This window comes from Artemia sp. Qi Xiang Cuo, chromosome 2, assembly GCF_049724085.1.
Source record: "Artemia sp. Qi Xiang Cuo chromosome 2, ASM4972408v1, whole genome shotgun sequence".
In the NCBI taxonomy this organism is placed as follows: domain Eukaryota; kingdom Metazoa; phylum Arthropoda; class Branchiopoda; order Anostraca; family Artemiidae; genus Artemia; species Artemia sp. Qi Xiang Cuo.
This window is the reverse complement of record NC_142795.1, coordinates 49,221,711-49,239,154: the sequence shown is the minus strand read 5'-3', so window position 1 is coordinate 49,239,154 and position 17,444 is coordinate 49,221,711. Positions and strand designations below refer to the sequence as shown.

At 36.8% G+C, this 17,444-nt stretch overlaps 1 protein-coding gene across 1 annotated transcript in view; it reads right to left on the bottom strand.

The window, feature by feature from the left end:
• The window catches only part of LOC148955321 (8-oxo-dGDP phosphatase NUDT18), a 210,832-nt gene that overhangs the window by 170,179 nt on the left and 23,209 nt on the right, over positions 1-17,444 (bottom strand).

Here is a 17,444-nt window from a genome sequence, read left to right as displayed (position 1 = left end):
GTGGAGCCAGGGGAAAACCAATTTTATTTGTCGAAGGAGGGGTTAAGGGGTCAAACGATCTGGCTTTCAAAAGATTTAGGGGGAGATTGCCCTACTTTTATTTGTGGTGGTTTTTGTTTGTTTTAACTTTGACTTGACTATTAATTTAAATTTCCGTTTGTTATAGGATTAATCTATGCATCTATAAAAGTATAGTCATTAAAAAAAAAAACAATCAGTTCTAGTATAAACGGGAAGCTTTAGCCCCCAGTAGTATCGACATTTAAGGTTCAAGCACAGCCCTCCCCGGATTTCTATGACAGCCCTGTGACGTCACGACAGCCCTGTGGCATCACGGCATGCCCTGGCAAGATTCCCACCAAAGCAAGATTTTCAGGTACACACCTGAAAATGTGTGTGTGGCCAATATGATAAATTGGAGTGTTGTCGGGATAATAGACAGGTAGCAGTATTAGGAAAATTAACTTAGGATTTCTGCAATATCCATAGGGAAATTAACGTTGGATTTCTATGACAGCCATAGGAAAATTAACATGGGATTCTAAATGCAGCACTGTTTCCAGCTGGCTGACTTCCAACCCCTGGCAAGATTCCTCGAATTCCAGTAATTGATTTTTATGATTAATCGGAGTCTGGTAGGGATAATAAACAAGTAGTAATAATAGGAAATTAACATTGGATTATAAAAGGTCAGATAAGTAAAGCTACCAGCCCCTCAAGCCGTCACACCTATGAAAAGGGGTCACCGGTCTTACTAAAGGGAACACAGTTGGCAAGACTCCCACGACACACCCCTCTGGACTCCAATAAATCACATGACTTACCCCCTCTTAAACGGTCAGGTGTAATATGCTTGACATAACTTTATGTAAGCTTGCGACAGGACCCATGGGAAATCCCCGCTTATAAGTTTACGACAGAACACACCTTATGTGATGTCACGTAATGATTGCGCAACCCTCACTGTCACGTAATACTTTTTGACAAATTTTTTTTTTTGCGTGCGAAACGTTGAAAGTTTTTTTTCCTTTCTTTTAACTTAATGACGGCGCACACTTTATGTAAGGTCAGCACACACTTTAAGCCATTCCTAATATTCTGTCCTGTACAATACTTTCAAGAAATAACACATTCCCGTGACGTCACAAGACACACCTGTCAATTCCATGACACACCTGGGAGGATTCTGAACGTAACCTTTGTTTTTCCGTGCACCTGCAACAATTGGCACGAAGAATGGGAATATTTATTTTCACAGACAATTGCGCTAAATTTATTTCTAGCAACAAAGACGGAAGAGGCGCTTAAATTATGTAAACTCCTTCATCATGCTAAACAATAAATCTTAAAAACACAGACTTTGTAATTGAAAGTTTTATTATTTCAAACAAATTTACAAACAATATTAAAAACACAGAAAAAATAGTTAAAAAACACGACAAACAACAAATAAAACGTGAAAAGAGGCTTATCGTAATATATGCAAACAGAACCGTGTATTATAGAAAGGTGTTTGGGTCCTAGCATGCAATACCAGGGGATATGGCTGATATTAGATGCAAATTTAAGCCCTACTGAAAACTTTTAACGAAAAGTATCGTTTCTTTGAGTGGGATGTTAGATTTCCACCCATCGTGACAATAAACCCACCCTACAACTAGCAGTCATTTCCAGAGGGAAAGGTTGATATTAGTTGCAAATTTAAGCCCTATTAATAACTTTTTAACGAAAAAGCATCCCTTCTTTGAGTGGGATGTAAGATTTCACACCGTCGTGACAATACGACCCACGCTCCCCCTCGCAATCATTTCCAGAGAGCGCGTTGATATTAGAGTTAAATTTAAGCCATATCAAGAGCTTTTTAACGCAAATGCATCCTTTCTTAGATTTCACACCATCGTGACAATACGCCCCACCCTCTCCCTAGAAATCATTTCTAGAGGGAAAGGTTGAGATTAGATGCAAATTTAAGCCATATTAAGAGCTTTTAAGGAGAATCGCCAAATTTCGTTGAGCTAAACTTATGAATATTTCACAGTATCCTGACGATAAGACCCACCCTTCCCCCTAGCAATCATTTCCAGAGTGCGTGTTGATATTAGAGTTAAAATTATGCTATTTTAAGAGCTTTTTAACGATACTACATCATTTCTTTGACTGGGATGTTACATTTCAATCCCCCCCACCCGAAAAAATTCTTTTAACACCTCTCACCTTATCATTACGCTCTAGAGTGTGGTAGTCCAAGGCAATGCATGCAACCCTGGCAAACTATGGATGGCATACGGTACCCTCTGACACTCTCATTATTCTAAACGCATTTACAGATATTTTCATAATAAAACTATACTTTTAAATCCATTGATTTATATTTTAGCAATCATCCCTCAATATCATGCCCCCATTGCAATTCACGCCACACTATCAAACAATTGCTGCTCTGCGGCACCCCCTGACATTCCCTTGATCATTCTTAAGACATTTTTCAGACATTTCTTGTTAAAAATTATGCTTCAATCCGATGATTCAAGTTTTTTTTTATTGCAGGCCAAGCCATTCATGATGCTCCACAAAGCACTCCACAGCGTCACAGCTTTACGCGCCAGTCCCCTCCAGGATCCACGTGGAATCACCCACTCATCCACCCCCTTCTAGGACATTTTCAACTTTTCCCACCCAAAACAAGATCATGAATCTAAATTAAACACTGTTTTTTGTTTTTGAAAAGCGGTAACTGGACATTTCATTGCTAGAACGTGTTATTCCAAGTAATTTACGCCACAGTACCACACTAAAACTTCTCTGTGACACTCTCTGACAACCCATTCATCATTCCTAAGACATTTTTCAGACATTTATTGTGGAAAATTATGCATCAATCCGGTGAATCAAGTTTTCCCAGCCCATCCCCACGTGATACACCATGTCAATTCACACCGCCATGGCATTACACACCTCCCCCTCTGGCATCTCCGCGGTACCCCCCCTCATCCCCCCCGAAGGACATTTTCAACTTTTCACAGCGAAAATAAGCTCATGAATCTAAATTACACAGTATATTTTTGAACAGCGGGAACTCGACATTTAATTGCTAGGATACGATGATCGAAACAATACACGGCCCAGGGTCACAATATTACTACTCTGTAACACCCTCTGACACCCCATTCATCATTCCTAAGATATTTTTCAGACATTTCTTGTTGAAATTTATGCTTCAATCTGATGATTCAAGTTTTTTATTGCAGGCCAACCCATTCATGATGCTCCACAAAACACTCCAAACCGTCACAGCGATATGCACCTGCTCTCTCCGGCATCCACGTGGAATCACCTACTCATCCCCTCTTTACAAAATTTTCAACTTTTCCTACCGAATAAAAGCTCATGAATCTCAACTAAACACTGTTTTTTATTTTTTAAAAGCGGGAACTCGAAATTTCAATGCTAGAACGTAATGCTCCAAGCATTTCACGCCACAGTGCCACACTATTACTGCTCTGTGGCACCCTATAACACCCAATTCATAATTCTCGAGACATTTTCAGCCATTTTTTGTCAAAAATTATGCCTCAATCTGGTGATTAGTTTTCCCAACCCATCCCCACGTGATACACCATGTCAATTCACACCAGCATGGCATTACACACCACCCCATCCGGCATCCACACGGTACCATCCTTCATCCCCCCTCCTAGAGCATTTTCAATTTTTCCCAGCGAAAATAAGCTCATGACTGTAAATTAAACAGCACATTTTTGAACAGCGGAAACTCGACATTTCATTGCTAGAACGTGTTACTCAAAGCAATTCAAGCCACAGTGCCACACTATTACTGCTCTGAGACACCCTCTATCACCCAATTCATCATTCCTGAGACCTTTTCAGACATTTCTTGTTAAAATTTATTCTTCAACCCATTGATTCTTGTATTTCGCAAGCCAACCCATTCATGGTCCTTTACAAAACACATCACACCACCAAGTCATTACGAGCCCACGCAATTCACGCCACAGTACAATTATTTGACTGCATCCCCACTCCCCTAACAAACATTCCTAAGACAATTTTCAGATATTTCTTGTTAAGAATTATGCCTCAAACCGGTGATTCACGTTTTCCCAGCCCATCCCAATGTGAAACACCATGTCAATTCACAACACCGTGGCATGAAACACCTTCCCATCCGTCATCTACATGGCACCACCCCTTATCACCCCTCTAGGACATTTTTAACCGTTTGACTCCGAAAATAAGCTAGTGAATGTAAATTAAACAGTAAATTTTTGAACAAAGAAAATTCGTCATTTCTTTGCTAGAGCGTGATACTCCAACCAATTCACGCCACACCACCCCACTACTACTGCTCTGTGACACCCTCTGAGATCAAATCATCATTCCTAAGACTTTTTTAACCATTTCTTGTTAAAAATTATGCTTCAGCCCCATTGATTCTTGTTTTTCGCAAGCTATGCCATTCATGATGCTCCTCATCATTTATGATTCATGATCACACCACCATGGCATTACGTGCCCGGCTTACTGAGGGGAAATTTGACTATGGATATACAAGCATTTAAGGATTTGAGCAATTATCTTCCATATTTTAATATTTACTTCATATATTTAATATTTTCTAGGACTTATGACCCCAGGTTTGAGAATTTTAAGATAATATTTTCTATATTTTATTATTTTTCCATATTTTTCACTATTTTCCTGGAGTTTAATAGATCAAGATCATGAAAAAAATTCAGCCTTGAGTGACAAGTATGACTTAAGTTGTTTTTATAGTGCTGTGTCGTGGTTGTTCGTATCATTGTTACCTCCGTTGCTGTTTCAAAGTGCATTTGGAAGCTTTCTCGTTTGAATCGTATGACTCAGGATGTATCTATAGTTTTGTGTCGTGCTTTATCTTGTCAGTGTTACCTCTCTTCATGTTTCAAAGTACATTTTTTTCAAAGGAAACGTACGACTCACGATATTTTTACAGTGTTGTATCATGGTTGATCAGGTCAGTGCTACCTCTGTTGATGTTCAAATTGCATTTTGGAAGTTTGTCTCATTTGAAATAAATTGATTCAAAATATTTTTATAGTTTTGTGTCGTGCTTTATCTTGACTGTGTTACGTCTGTTGATGTTTTAAAGTTCATTTTGGAAGTTTCTCGTTTGATACGTATACGATTCAAGATGTTTTTATTAGTTTAGTATCAGGGTCTGTCTTGTTCTTGTTACCTCAGTTGATATTTCAAAGTTCATTTGGAATTTTTTCGTCGTAAACGTATCACTCAAGATGTTTTTCTAGTTCTGTGTCGGGGTTTGACTTGTCATTTTTACCTCAGTTGATGTTTAAGATGCATCTACGAATTTTTTCGTTTGAAATGTATTACTCGGAATGTTTTTATATTGTTGTCGTGCTTTATCTTGTCAGCGTAACCTCTATTGATGTTTCAAAGTGTATTTTGGAAGTTTCTTTTTTGAAACGTACGACTCAAGATATTTTTGTAGTGCCGTAGCTTATCTTGCCTGTATCACCTCAATGTATGTCTTCAAAGTGCAGTTTGGAAGTTCTTTCCCTTTAAAACATATGACTTGGCTTATTTTTGTAGTGTTAAGTCGTAGTTTATCTTCTCAGTGTTACCTCTGTTAATGTATCAAACGAGAATAGCGGCAGGTTTTGCGTCAAAGATAACGAATTTTTCTTAGAAGTAACAATTTTCTGTTACTGCTACCAAGTTTTCTGCAGAAGTAGCAAGTTTCTCTCAACACTAACAAATTTTCTCTACAAAGTAACAACTTTTTTCATTAATACTAACTAATTTTTACTTAATACGATCAAATTTCTCTTGGAGGTATTAGTTTTTTCTTAATAGTAAAAAAAATTTCTAATAGCAGCAAGTTTTCCGTCAAAGATAACAAATTTATCTTAGAAGAAACAATTTTCTGTTAATGCTACCATGTTTTCTATTAGAACTAGCAACGTTTTCTTAACACTAACCAATTTTGTCTTCGAAGTAACAACTTTTTTCCTTAATATTAACAAATTTTTACTTAATACGATCAAATTTCTCATGGTGGTGCCAGCTTTTTCTTAATAGTAACAATTTTTTTCTAATAGCACCCAGTTTTCCGCCAAAGACAAAAAATTTGTCTTAGAAGTAACAATTTTCTGTTAATGCTATCAAGTTTTCAGTTAGAAGTAGCAATTTTTTCTTAACATTAACAAATTTTCTCTCCGAATTAACAACTTTTTTCTTTAATACTAACAAATTTTTACTTAGTACGATCACGTTTCTCATGGAGATAACAGCTTTTTCTTAGTAGTAACAAATTTTTTTCTAATAGCAGCAAGTTTTCCGTCAAAGCTAACAAATTTCTCTTAGAAGTAACAATTTTCTGTTAATGCTCCCAAGTTTTCTGTTATAAATAGAAAATTCTTCTTAACACCAACAAATTTTCTCTTCGAAGTAACAACTTTTTCTTGAATACTGACAAAGTTTTATTTAATATTATCAAATTTCTCATGGAGGTAACAGGTTTTTCTGAATAGTAACAAATTTTTCTAAGAGCAACAAGTTTTTCGTCAAAGATGACAATTTTCTCTTAGAAGTAAAATTTTCTGACAATGCTCACAGGATTTCTGTTAACACTAACAAACTTTCTTTTCGAAGTAACAACTTTTTCTTTAATATTAAAAAACTTTTACTTAATATTATCAAATTTCTCATAGAGGTAAAAGGTTTTTTCTTCATAGTAAGAAATTTTTTCTAATAGCAGCAAGTTTTCCGTCAAAGATAACAATTTTCTCTTAGAAGTAACAATTTTGTGACTATGCTAACAAGTTTTCTGTTAGAAAAAGTAAGTTTTTCTAAAAACAAAAAATTTCTCGTCGAAGTAACAACTTCTTTCCTTAAAAATAACAAAGTTTTTAAAATCGCAACAAGTTTTCCATCAAAGATAACAAATTTATCTAGAATTAACGATTTTCTGTTAATGCTGCCAAGTTTTCTGTTAGAAGTAGCAACTTTTTCTTAAAACTAACAAATTTTCTCTCCGAAGTAACAACTTTTTTTCTAATAGCAGCAAGTTTTTGTCAAAGATAACAAATTTCTCTTAGAAGTAACAATTTTCTTAATACTAACAAATTTTCTCTTCGAAGTAAAAACTTTTATTCCTTAATACTTACTAAGTTTTACTTAATACTATCAAATGTGTCTTGGAAATGATAGGGTTTTCTTAATATTAAAAAAGTTTTTCTAATAGCACCAAGTTTTGTGTCAAAGACAAGATACTTCTCTTAGAAGTGAAAATTTTTTAGTTTATGATAACAAATTTTTCACCAGGAGCAGCAAAAAGTTGTTTAGATTAGCAAGAGCAGTCATGTTAACCTAAGTTAAATGAACCTAACTTAAACATAGTTAACTTAATGTAGGTAAGAAGTTTTCTAGAAGATAACATGCTAGCGTAAGCAAAAAATTGTTACTTCTTAGAAAAAATTCTTATCTTTGACAGAGAACTTGCTGGTATTAGCAAAAATTTGTTACTATTAAGAAAAACACTGATACTTCTAAAGAAATTTGATAGTATTAAGTAAAACTTTGTTAGTATTAATGAGAAAGTTGTTACTTTGAAAAGAAAATTTGTTACTTTGAAAATTTCAGCTACTTCTAGCTGAAAATTTGTTAGCATAGACAGAAAATTGTTACTTCTAAGAAAAATACCTTATCTTTGACAAAGAACTTGCTAAGAAAAATTTGTTGTATTTGACGGAAAACTTGCTGCTATTAGAAAAAAATTACTATTAAGAAAAGCTGTTACCTCCATCAGAAATTTGATCGTATTAAAGAAAAAACTGTTAGTATTAAGAAAAAATGTTGTTACTTCGAAGAGAAAATTTGTTTGTGTTAAGAAAAAGTTGCCACTTCAAACAGAAAACTTGGTAGCATTAACAGAAAATTGTTACTTCTAAGAAAAAGTTGTTACCTTCATGAAAAATTTGATGGTATTAACTAAAAATTTGTTAGTATTAAGGAAAAAAGTTTTTATTTCGAAAAGAAAAATTTGTTAGTGTTAAAAAAAGGTTGCTAGTTCTAACAAAAAACTTGGTAGTATTAACAGAAAATTGTTACTTTTAAGAGAAATTTATTATATTTGACGGAAAATTATTTGCTACTAGAAAAACTTTGTTACTATTAAGGAAAAAATGTTGTTACTTCTAAGGGAAAATTTTTTACTGATAAGAAAAACTTACTTCTTCTAACAGAAAACTTGTTAGCATAGTTAATTTGTTATCTTTGAGTGAATTAAATAAAAAAACAAGTTTTTTTTAACTGAAAGTAAGGAACGACGTTGAAACTTATATAGAACAGAAATTATTCCGTATATGAAAGGGGCTTTCCCCTCCTCAACTCCTCGCTCTTTACGCTAAAGTTTTTCATTATTTAAAAAAATAGAGTTGTGAGAAAGTCAAACTTTATCGTAAAGAGCGAGGCGTTGAGGAGGGAACAGCCCCTTTCATAAACGGAAAAATTTCTGTTCCTTTTAAGTTTTAACGTCGTTCCTTACTTTCAGTTAAAAAAACTTGTTTTTTTTATATTTAATTTCTGAACGTTTTTGACTTAATGCCGGTCTTGATTTTGGCTCATCGTAAATGAATAGCCTAATTGAAAAAAAAATGGAACATTAATTGTACTTTTATTTTGTTAAATGGCTTTCTCGAAACCTTTTTAATTTTATTTACGAACGTTTTTATTAGTAGTAAACATACTTAACTTACGAATTAACTTACGTAACGAACTTCTATATTCATATATTTTTTAATACGTATATTAGAAGGTTCGCCCCCTAGTCAATACCTTGCTCTTTAAGCTAAACTTCGAATTTTGTTCCAATTCTTTAAAAAATGACCCCTTAATTACAAATGTCGTTAATTAGAACTAAAAGCTCTTATGAAAGTAACAAAAAATCTTTGGCTTAAAGAGTGAGGTAATGACTAGGGGGTGAACCCAATCATATACGTAATGTTTTCTGTCGTTTCAAGTTTTGATGTTGCTCCTTACTTTCAGTTGAAAGTCTTGTTTTTTATATATATATAATTTCAGGTCTTTTTTTAAATAATGCTGGAAATCCGGTGCCCCCTTCATAGCAATGTCCCTTCCCCCCTGAAAACTTCCTTCATTAAAAGAACCTCCCACATAACCCCCCCCCTCCCGCCACTATCAGAAAAAATCCCCCCTGAAAACGTCTGTATACTTCCCAATAACCAACACTACATGTTAACATTGGGTAAAGTTCATAACTTTCAGCAGTCCCCCGGGGACTTCGGGGGATTAAGTCATCCTAAAAGACATGGTTATCATATTTTCGACCATGCTGAACACAATGGTTATCTCAAAATTTTGATCGATTGACTTTGGGAAAAAATGAGCGTGGGAGGGGGCCTAGTTGCCCTCCATTTTCTTAGTCACTTAAAAAGGGCACTAGAACTTTTAACTTCCGTTCCAATGAGCCTTCTCACGATATTCTAGGACCACTGGGTCGATACGATCACCCCTGGAAAACAAAAAAAAAACAAAAAACAAATAAACACGCATCCGTGATCTTTCTTCTGGCAAAAAATACGAAATTCCACATTTTTGTAAATAGGAGCTTGAAACCTCCGTAGTAGGGTTTTCTAATACGCTGATTATGATGGTGTGATTTTCATTAAGGTTCTATTACTTTTAGGGGATCTTTCCACCTTTCTTCAAAAATCGGCCAAATTTTCTCAGGCCCGTAAATTTTGATAGGTAGGACTAAACTTGATGAAACTTATATATTTGAAATCAGCATTAAATTCTGATTCTTTGTAAGTATCTATTGGTATCAAAATTTCGTTTTCTAGAGTTTCGGTTACCATTGAACCGGGTCGCTCCTTTCTACAGTTCGTTACCACGAACTGTTTGAAACTTGTCAGTGTTAGAGAAACTTTGTTACTATTAAGGAAAAAATTTGTTACTTCGAAGAGAAAATTTGTTAGTGTTCCGAAAGCTTACTTCTTCTAAAAGAAAATTGTCTAAAAGACTAAAAGAAGAAAGAAGAAGACTAAAAGAAGTCTAAAAGACTTCTTGTTAGAAAATTGTTAGAAAAGAAAGCATTGTCAGAAAATTCTTAATTCTAAGAGAAATTTGTTATCTTTTACGGAAAACTTGCTGCTAATAGAAAACATTTGTTACTATTAAGAAATAACCTGTTACATCCCATGAGAAATTTGATAATATTAAGTTAAGATTTGTTAGCATTAAAGAAATAGTTGTTACTTCGAAGAGAAAATTTGTTAGCGTTAAGAAAAAACTGCTACTTCTAACAGAAAACTTGGTAGCATTAATAGAAAATTGTTACTTCTAAGAGAAATTTGTTATCTTTGACGGAAAACTTGCTGCTATTCTCGTTTGAAACATAAACAGTGGGAACACTGAGAAGATAAATTACGAAATAACAATACAACAACAAGCCAAGTCATATGTTACAAAGGGAAAAAACTTCCAAATTGCACTTTGAAGACATCAATTGAGGTGACACAGTTGCTTAAATCCTTAAATGCTTGTATATCCAGCGTAAAAATTTCCCCGCAGTGGGCCGGGCACATAATGCCATAGCGGTGTGGTCTTTTGTGGAGCATCATGAATGGCGTGGCTTGCGAAAAACAAGAATCAATGGGTTGAAGCATAATTTTTAACAACAAATGTCGGAAAATGTCCTAGGAATGATGATGTGAAGTCAGAGGATGTCACAGAACAATAGCAGTGGGGTAGTGTGGCGCCAATTGGTTGGAGTATCTCGCTCTAGCAAAGAAATGACAACTTCTCTCCGTTCAAAAATATACTGTTTAATTTAGATTCACTAGCTTATTTTTAGAAGGAAATGGTTGAAAATGCCATGGTGGGGGGGGGGGGGGTGATGAGGGGTAGTGCCAGGTGGATGACGGTGGTGTGAATTGACATGGTGTATCACGTAGGGATGGGTTGGGAAAACTTGAATCACCGGATTGAGGCATAATTTTTAACAAGCAATGTAAGAAAAATGTCTTAGGAATGATTGTTAGGGAAGTGTGGGTGAAGTCAAATAACGGTACTGTGGCGTGAATTGCATGGGCGCTTAATGCCATGGTGTTTTGATGTGTTTTGTGGAGCATCATGAATGGGTTGGCTTGCGAAATATAACAATCAATGGGTTCAAGCATAAATTTTAACAAGAAATGTCTGAAAAGTCTTAGGAATGATGAATTTGATGACAGAGGGTGCCGCAGAGCGGTAATTGTTTGATAGTGTGGCGTGAATTGCCATGGGGCTATCATGTTGGGGGTGGATTTCTATAACATAAATCAATGGATTTAAAAGCACATTGTTATTAAAAAAATATCTGTAAATGCCTTTGGAATAATGAGAGTGCTAGAGGGTACCGTATGCTATCCATAGTTTGCCAGGGTGGCATGCATTGCCTTGGACTAGCACACTCTAGAGCTTAAAGATAAGGTGGGAGGTGTTAAAAGAGTTTTTTCGGGAGAGGGGGACTGAAATTTAATATTGAAGTCGAAGAAATGCTGCGGTCTCTTAATATAGCAGCGCGCCCTCTGGAAATGATTACTAGGGGGGAAGGGTGGGGCGTATTGTCAGGATATTGATATTGTGAAATATGCATAAGCTCAGCAGAAAGAAAGTGGGGTATTTTCCTTAAAAGATCATAATATGGCTTAAATTTGCATCTAATATCAACCTTTTCCTCTGGAAATGATTGCTAGGGGATGGTAGGACGTATTGTCACGATGGTGTGAAATCTAACATCCCACTCAATGAAACAATGCATTTTCGTTAAAACGTTCTTAATAGGGCTTAAATGTAACTCCAACATCAACGCGCTCTCTGGAAATGATTGCTAGGGGTAGGGTGGGGTGTATTGTAAGGATGGTGTGAAATCTAACATCCCACTCAAAGAAACGATGCATTTTCGGTAAAAAGTTCTTAATAGGCCTTATATTTGCATCTAATATCACCCATATCCCCAGGTATCAGTGGCGTATCCAGGATTTTATTTCGGGGGGGGCCCGTCAGTCTACCTTTTTATAGCAGTCAGGTGAGCAAGAAAATTATCTATTATAGTGCAATATTTCAGGCTGGGGGTATGCGGGGGGGGGGGGGTAGCTAGGTAAAGAAATGAAAAGTACACACTTGTCATGAGTATTTCTAGTTTTAGAATTTTTTTGTTTGAGAATGGATGACAAAATTTTTCCAACGAAGTCAGAATTAAAAAACAAGTTTTGACTGCAGAAAAGGATCAGAATATAGCTTATTAGGCCGACAGCACTCAACTAAGTCTAAATCCTCAGCTTGCAGCGCCTTAGAGACAGAGAGCATTATGGCACTTACAAACTCTAGCATAGCCATTATGAATATAAAGCTAAATTCGGTTGCTTCTGAAACCAACGCATTCGCTTTTGAAATAACTTCCGTATTGCACCATATGCTACCAACTATTTCCTCAAGTACGGAAATAATCGCACAATACAAACACATAAAAACTAAAATGCAATCATGACGCTCCACCCATCTCGTTTTGTACAACTTCACAAGCAGCCTAACAGTACTAGCGTGAAAAACGACAGCAACCGCTTCTCCAAGTATATTGATTCTTTTCCATGAGGATAATAAAAATTACGTAATATGCTGTATAGTACAAAGGTTGACTTGACAAGTCCTACCGTACTAGTTTTACATCAAGAAAAATTTAAGCTGTGCGATACACAGTGGGTGTAGATCACATGCGGATATTTTTTCCTAATTTCTGCCTGTGCACCAGAATAGCAGCCTGACATATTGCTGGCCCCATCAAAACCAACCCCCACAAATTTCTCCATTTTTAAGCCGAACGCAATGTATTGGCCGATGATTTGTTCCGCTACTGCAGAGCCGGTGAGATTTCCACAAACAAAACCCGAGAAACCGCTCTTCAAGTAAAGCACGAGTTTCATGTTAGTATCTGACTACAAGAACTAACTAGAACTAATTAGGCTTGTCAGCATCTATATCAATAACTGTACAACAAACCTGAAGAATCCTTTGATGCTATATGCTGATGACTGCAAGCTCCTAGGACTAGCCCAGAATGACCTAAATCTGTCAACTATGCAAGAAGATCTGGACAGACTATGTAGATGGTCATCGGATTGGTGTCTACAGTCCAATGCCTTAAAATGCAATTCTACATCTTGGACGCAATAATCCAAAATTTGCATATTAAAAAGGACAGGCCCAGCTTGAGGCAGTCAGTGAGGAGAAGGACCTGGGGGTTATTGTTGACAATGAACTGAAGTTTCATTACCACACACGAGCTCAAGTTGCAAAAGCAAACCAAGCCCTTGGTTTCATAAAGCGAACATTTACCACCAGGAAGTTAGGAGTGATTACAAAACTGTACAAAGCCATGGTCATTCCTCACCTGGAATTTGGCGTGACCCTAGCCTCTCTGTACTTTAAGATGGATGTGAAAGTACTTGAGAGTGTCCAAAGAAGAGCAACGAAGCTTATCTCTGCATTCCAAGACAAATCTTACAAGGAACGTCTCACTTTACTCAAACTCCGTACCTTAGTATACCGTAGGAAAAGAGGAGACGTAGTAGAAACTCGTAAGTTGCTAGAAAATGACCTATTAAGTCATGTCTTTTCCCTGTCCTTCTCAACTACCACAAGAGGACACAGCAAGAAGCTGCAGGCCCCCCGTTGCATCAAGCGAGAGCGCCAACAGTTCTTCTCAGTCCGTTCCGTCCCAGTCTGGAACAGCCTATCCAAAGCCACCGTCCAATCTAAAACTCTAGATGCCTTCAAGAAAGAAGTTGATCAAGACTGGGACAACGCCGCATGGAGGCTGAACTGGGATGTCAAATCATAACCTTGAAACACCACCAGCAAGATTTCTACAGGAGGCTCAAAACCACCTTATCTCGCTGAACACGCAATTTAAGGTAATTTAAGGTAATTTTCTTTCTTTCCTCTCACGTGACCTTTCTGTTTCAATGCTTAGCTTACACTGGAATTGTAGCAGCGTTTGAAACTTTGAATGAACTAACGCCTCTTAGTCCAATTCCTTATCGCAATTCATTCATTGCAGAGAAGCTAGTGCTTATAGCTGTGGGGGTTAAATAGTGAGAAAAATTCCTTGACATCTTGTTTGATTACAGGAGGCGATTGCACGTTTGATGATAAAATAATGATATAAGCTTGCTGGAGAAATGGATAGCCATTTAACAAGAAATGAAAAAAAAGAACGGGTGTTGCAAATAACTTAAAAGCGTGAATATTTCGGAACTTACTATATTGGCACTTAAAAATAAAGAGGAAAAGAAATTTCAGGGGGGCGGACCGCTCCGACCCCCCCCCCCCCTGGATATGCTACTGCCGGGTATTGCATGTTAGGACCCCACCACCTTTCTATAATACTCGGTTCTTTTTGCATATTTTACGATAAACCTTTTTTCGCGTTTTAATTTTTTGTTTGTCATAAATTGTAACTGTTTTTTCTGTGCTTTTAATATTGTTTGTAAATTTGTTTGAAATCATAAAACTTTTATTTACAAAGTCTGTGTTTTTAAGATTTATTGTTTAGCACGATGAAGGAGTTTACATAATTTAAGCACCTCTTCAGTCTTTATTGCTAGAAATAAATTTAACGCAATTGTCTCTGAAAATAAATATTTCCCGTCTTTGTTCCAATTGTCACAGGTGCACGGAAAAATAAGGGTTACGTTTGGAATCAACCATGTGTGTCATGGAATTGACAGAGGTGTGTCTTGCGACGTCCCGGGAATGTGTTATTTCTTAAAGTATTGAGTAGAACAGAATATTGGGAATGGCTTGTTAGTCCTCTTGCTTGGAGCGCTGTTCCATTGGAAGGGAATTGACCTTTCGACTAAGAACTAAAGAATAAAAAAAAATAAAAGCTCTCAACGTTTCGGGCTAAAAAAAATGCCAAAAAATGGTATCAAGCGACAGTGATGCACGTCGTCATTACATAAAAGTGTGAGCTGATCTTATATAAAGTGTGCGCCGTCATTAAGTTAAAAGAAAGAAAAAAAACTTACAACGTTTCGCGCGAAAAAAAAATGTCAAAAAGTATAGCGTGACAGTGAGGGTTGCGCAATCATTACGTGACATCACATAAGGTGTGTGGTGTCGTTAAGTCACAAGCGGGGATTCCCATGGTTTCCTGACGCAAGCTTACATAAAGTTATGTCAAGCATATTACACCTGACCGTTTAAGAGAGGGCTAAGTCATGTGATGTAACAAGAGTCCAGAGGGGCGTGTCGTGGGAGTCTTGCCAACTGTGTTCCATTTAATAGGATCAGTGACCGCATCGCAAGGTGCGACGGCTTGAGGGGCTGGTAGCTCCATTTGCACAGGTGCGACGGCTTGAGGGGCTGGTAGCTCCATTTATCTGACCATTTAAAATCTCATGTTAATTTCCTATCATTACTAGCCTACGTGTGTATTATCCCAACCATACTCCGATTAATCATATAAAGAAAATACTGGAATTCCGGCAATCCTGCCAGGGGTTGGAAGTCTGCCAGCTGGTACCAGGGCTGCGTTTAGAATCCCATGTTAATTTTCCTATTGTTGTCACAGAAATCCAATGTTAATTTTCCTATGGATATTGCAGAAATTCCGAGTTGATTTCCCTAATATTGTTACTTGTCTATTATCCCGACCACACTCCAATTAATCTTACTGACACACCTGAGAAACTTACCTGGGTGGGAATCTTGCCAGGGCATGTCGTGATGTCACAGGGCTGTCGTGACGTCACAGGACTGTCATATGAATCCGGGAAAGGCTGTGCTTGATCCTAAAATGCATATACTACTGCCCCCTAATCCAACTTAATTCATAAAAAAGAGGAATTTTACTTTTTGTAGGTAGTGCCTTTAGGGCTCTCAAACATATTTACTTTTATTACACTATCATGGTTGCAGCGATAGCTTGGTTTTATCCTTATTTGACTGAAAGGGTTATTTCTCTGAAACCTCTTTTCCGTTCACCGTCTCAAGTTGAGTTTGGGGTCCCACAAGGCTCTTGTCTAGGTCCATTTATGTTCTTAACTTATGGAAATGATTTTATTTTTACGTTTATGAACCAAACACAAATAGTTTGTTGTCGGCTATGTCACCCTGAATTTTTCCATGCCGACAAAGGTAGATCTCCATCAACTGGCGACGACACTCTAGTTGCCTTTGCTGACGACAGCACCATTGTAATTCCCGTCAATACCTCACATCTGTATTTACTTGATTGTTTTGTTTGAGAGAGTATTTCTGTGGTTCAACGCTAATTGACTGGTATTATGTGTTGCTAAGTCAAGCTTCATGATTTCCTTGCGAATGTCTCATACTTGCCCCAACTTTCCGAAATTCACATTTCAAGGGATTCTCTCGGTAGATCCGAGAATCTTTTCTTCGGGCATCATATTAATCAAATCAAAATGAAGATATCGAAGAATCTCGGAAATCATTAAAAAGTTCAAACAAATTTTTATTGGGTCGATTCTAAAAAATTTTTTCAAGAGACGAATTCAGTAGTCTGTCTCTTATTGCCCCACTACAAGAAAGTCAATATTTTCTTCCCTTCCGATACCACTCTCTGGGTATATGATAAAGCAAGGAACTTCATCGTTGAAACAAATAATTCTTTTAATAAGCCATTGCTTAATTAGAATTCACTTTATATTGTTTCATGTGGGTTTCGATTTTCTTTGATTGCACGGTGATGTTCCTGTAGCTCACAAAACCAGACAGCCTCTTGTGTCTGACCATATTACATACAATCTTTGTCATTATGATAATATTAGGACTCAATTCGGTCAATTAGTCAGATGAAACAACAACCCCCCGACTACTTGTCATTCTGCCAGGAATATTTTACCTGAGATGACTAGAAAGTGTCACTCGGTTGGTACCTTTAAAAGAATCATAAAACCATGTTTGGTCTACGGATAATTTATTTATATACACATAAAATGTTGTTTTTTCATTTTATTTTTTCTAATGCCTACGTGCGGTTCATGTCTCGGGTCTAAGTTGGAATTGTGTGTTGTTTTGTTCATTGGGCATTCTTTCTCCTTTTTGATTTTTATTCTTTTTTATGTATTTGGTTTGTTTTTCTTTGTTCCTGCATTCCCGGCCATTGGGTCTTGTGGGGGGGGGGGGGATTTGGTAATGTTTTTGTGAGATCACTAAATCCAATCTCCGATCAATAATTATCTTAACTCAAATGACGGGAAATTGGGTATACCTTCCCTCCTCAGACCCTGTTCTATGTTATTATATGAAGGCTGACGGAGAATTAGAAAACTTGGGCGTAAGAATGCACTTATTGGGGCATCAGGCACACCCTCCACTCACCTACATAATAATCC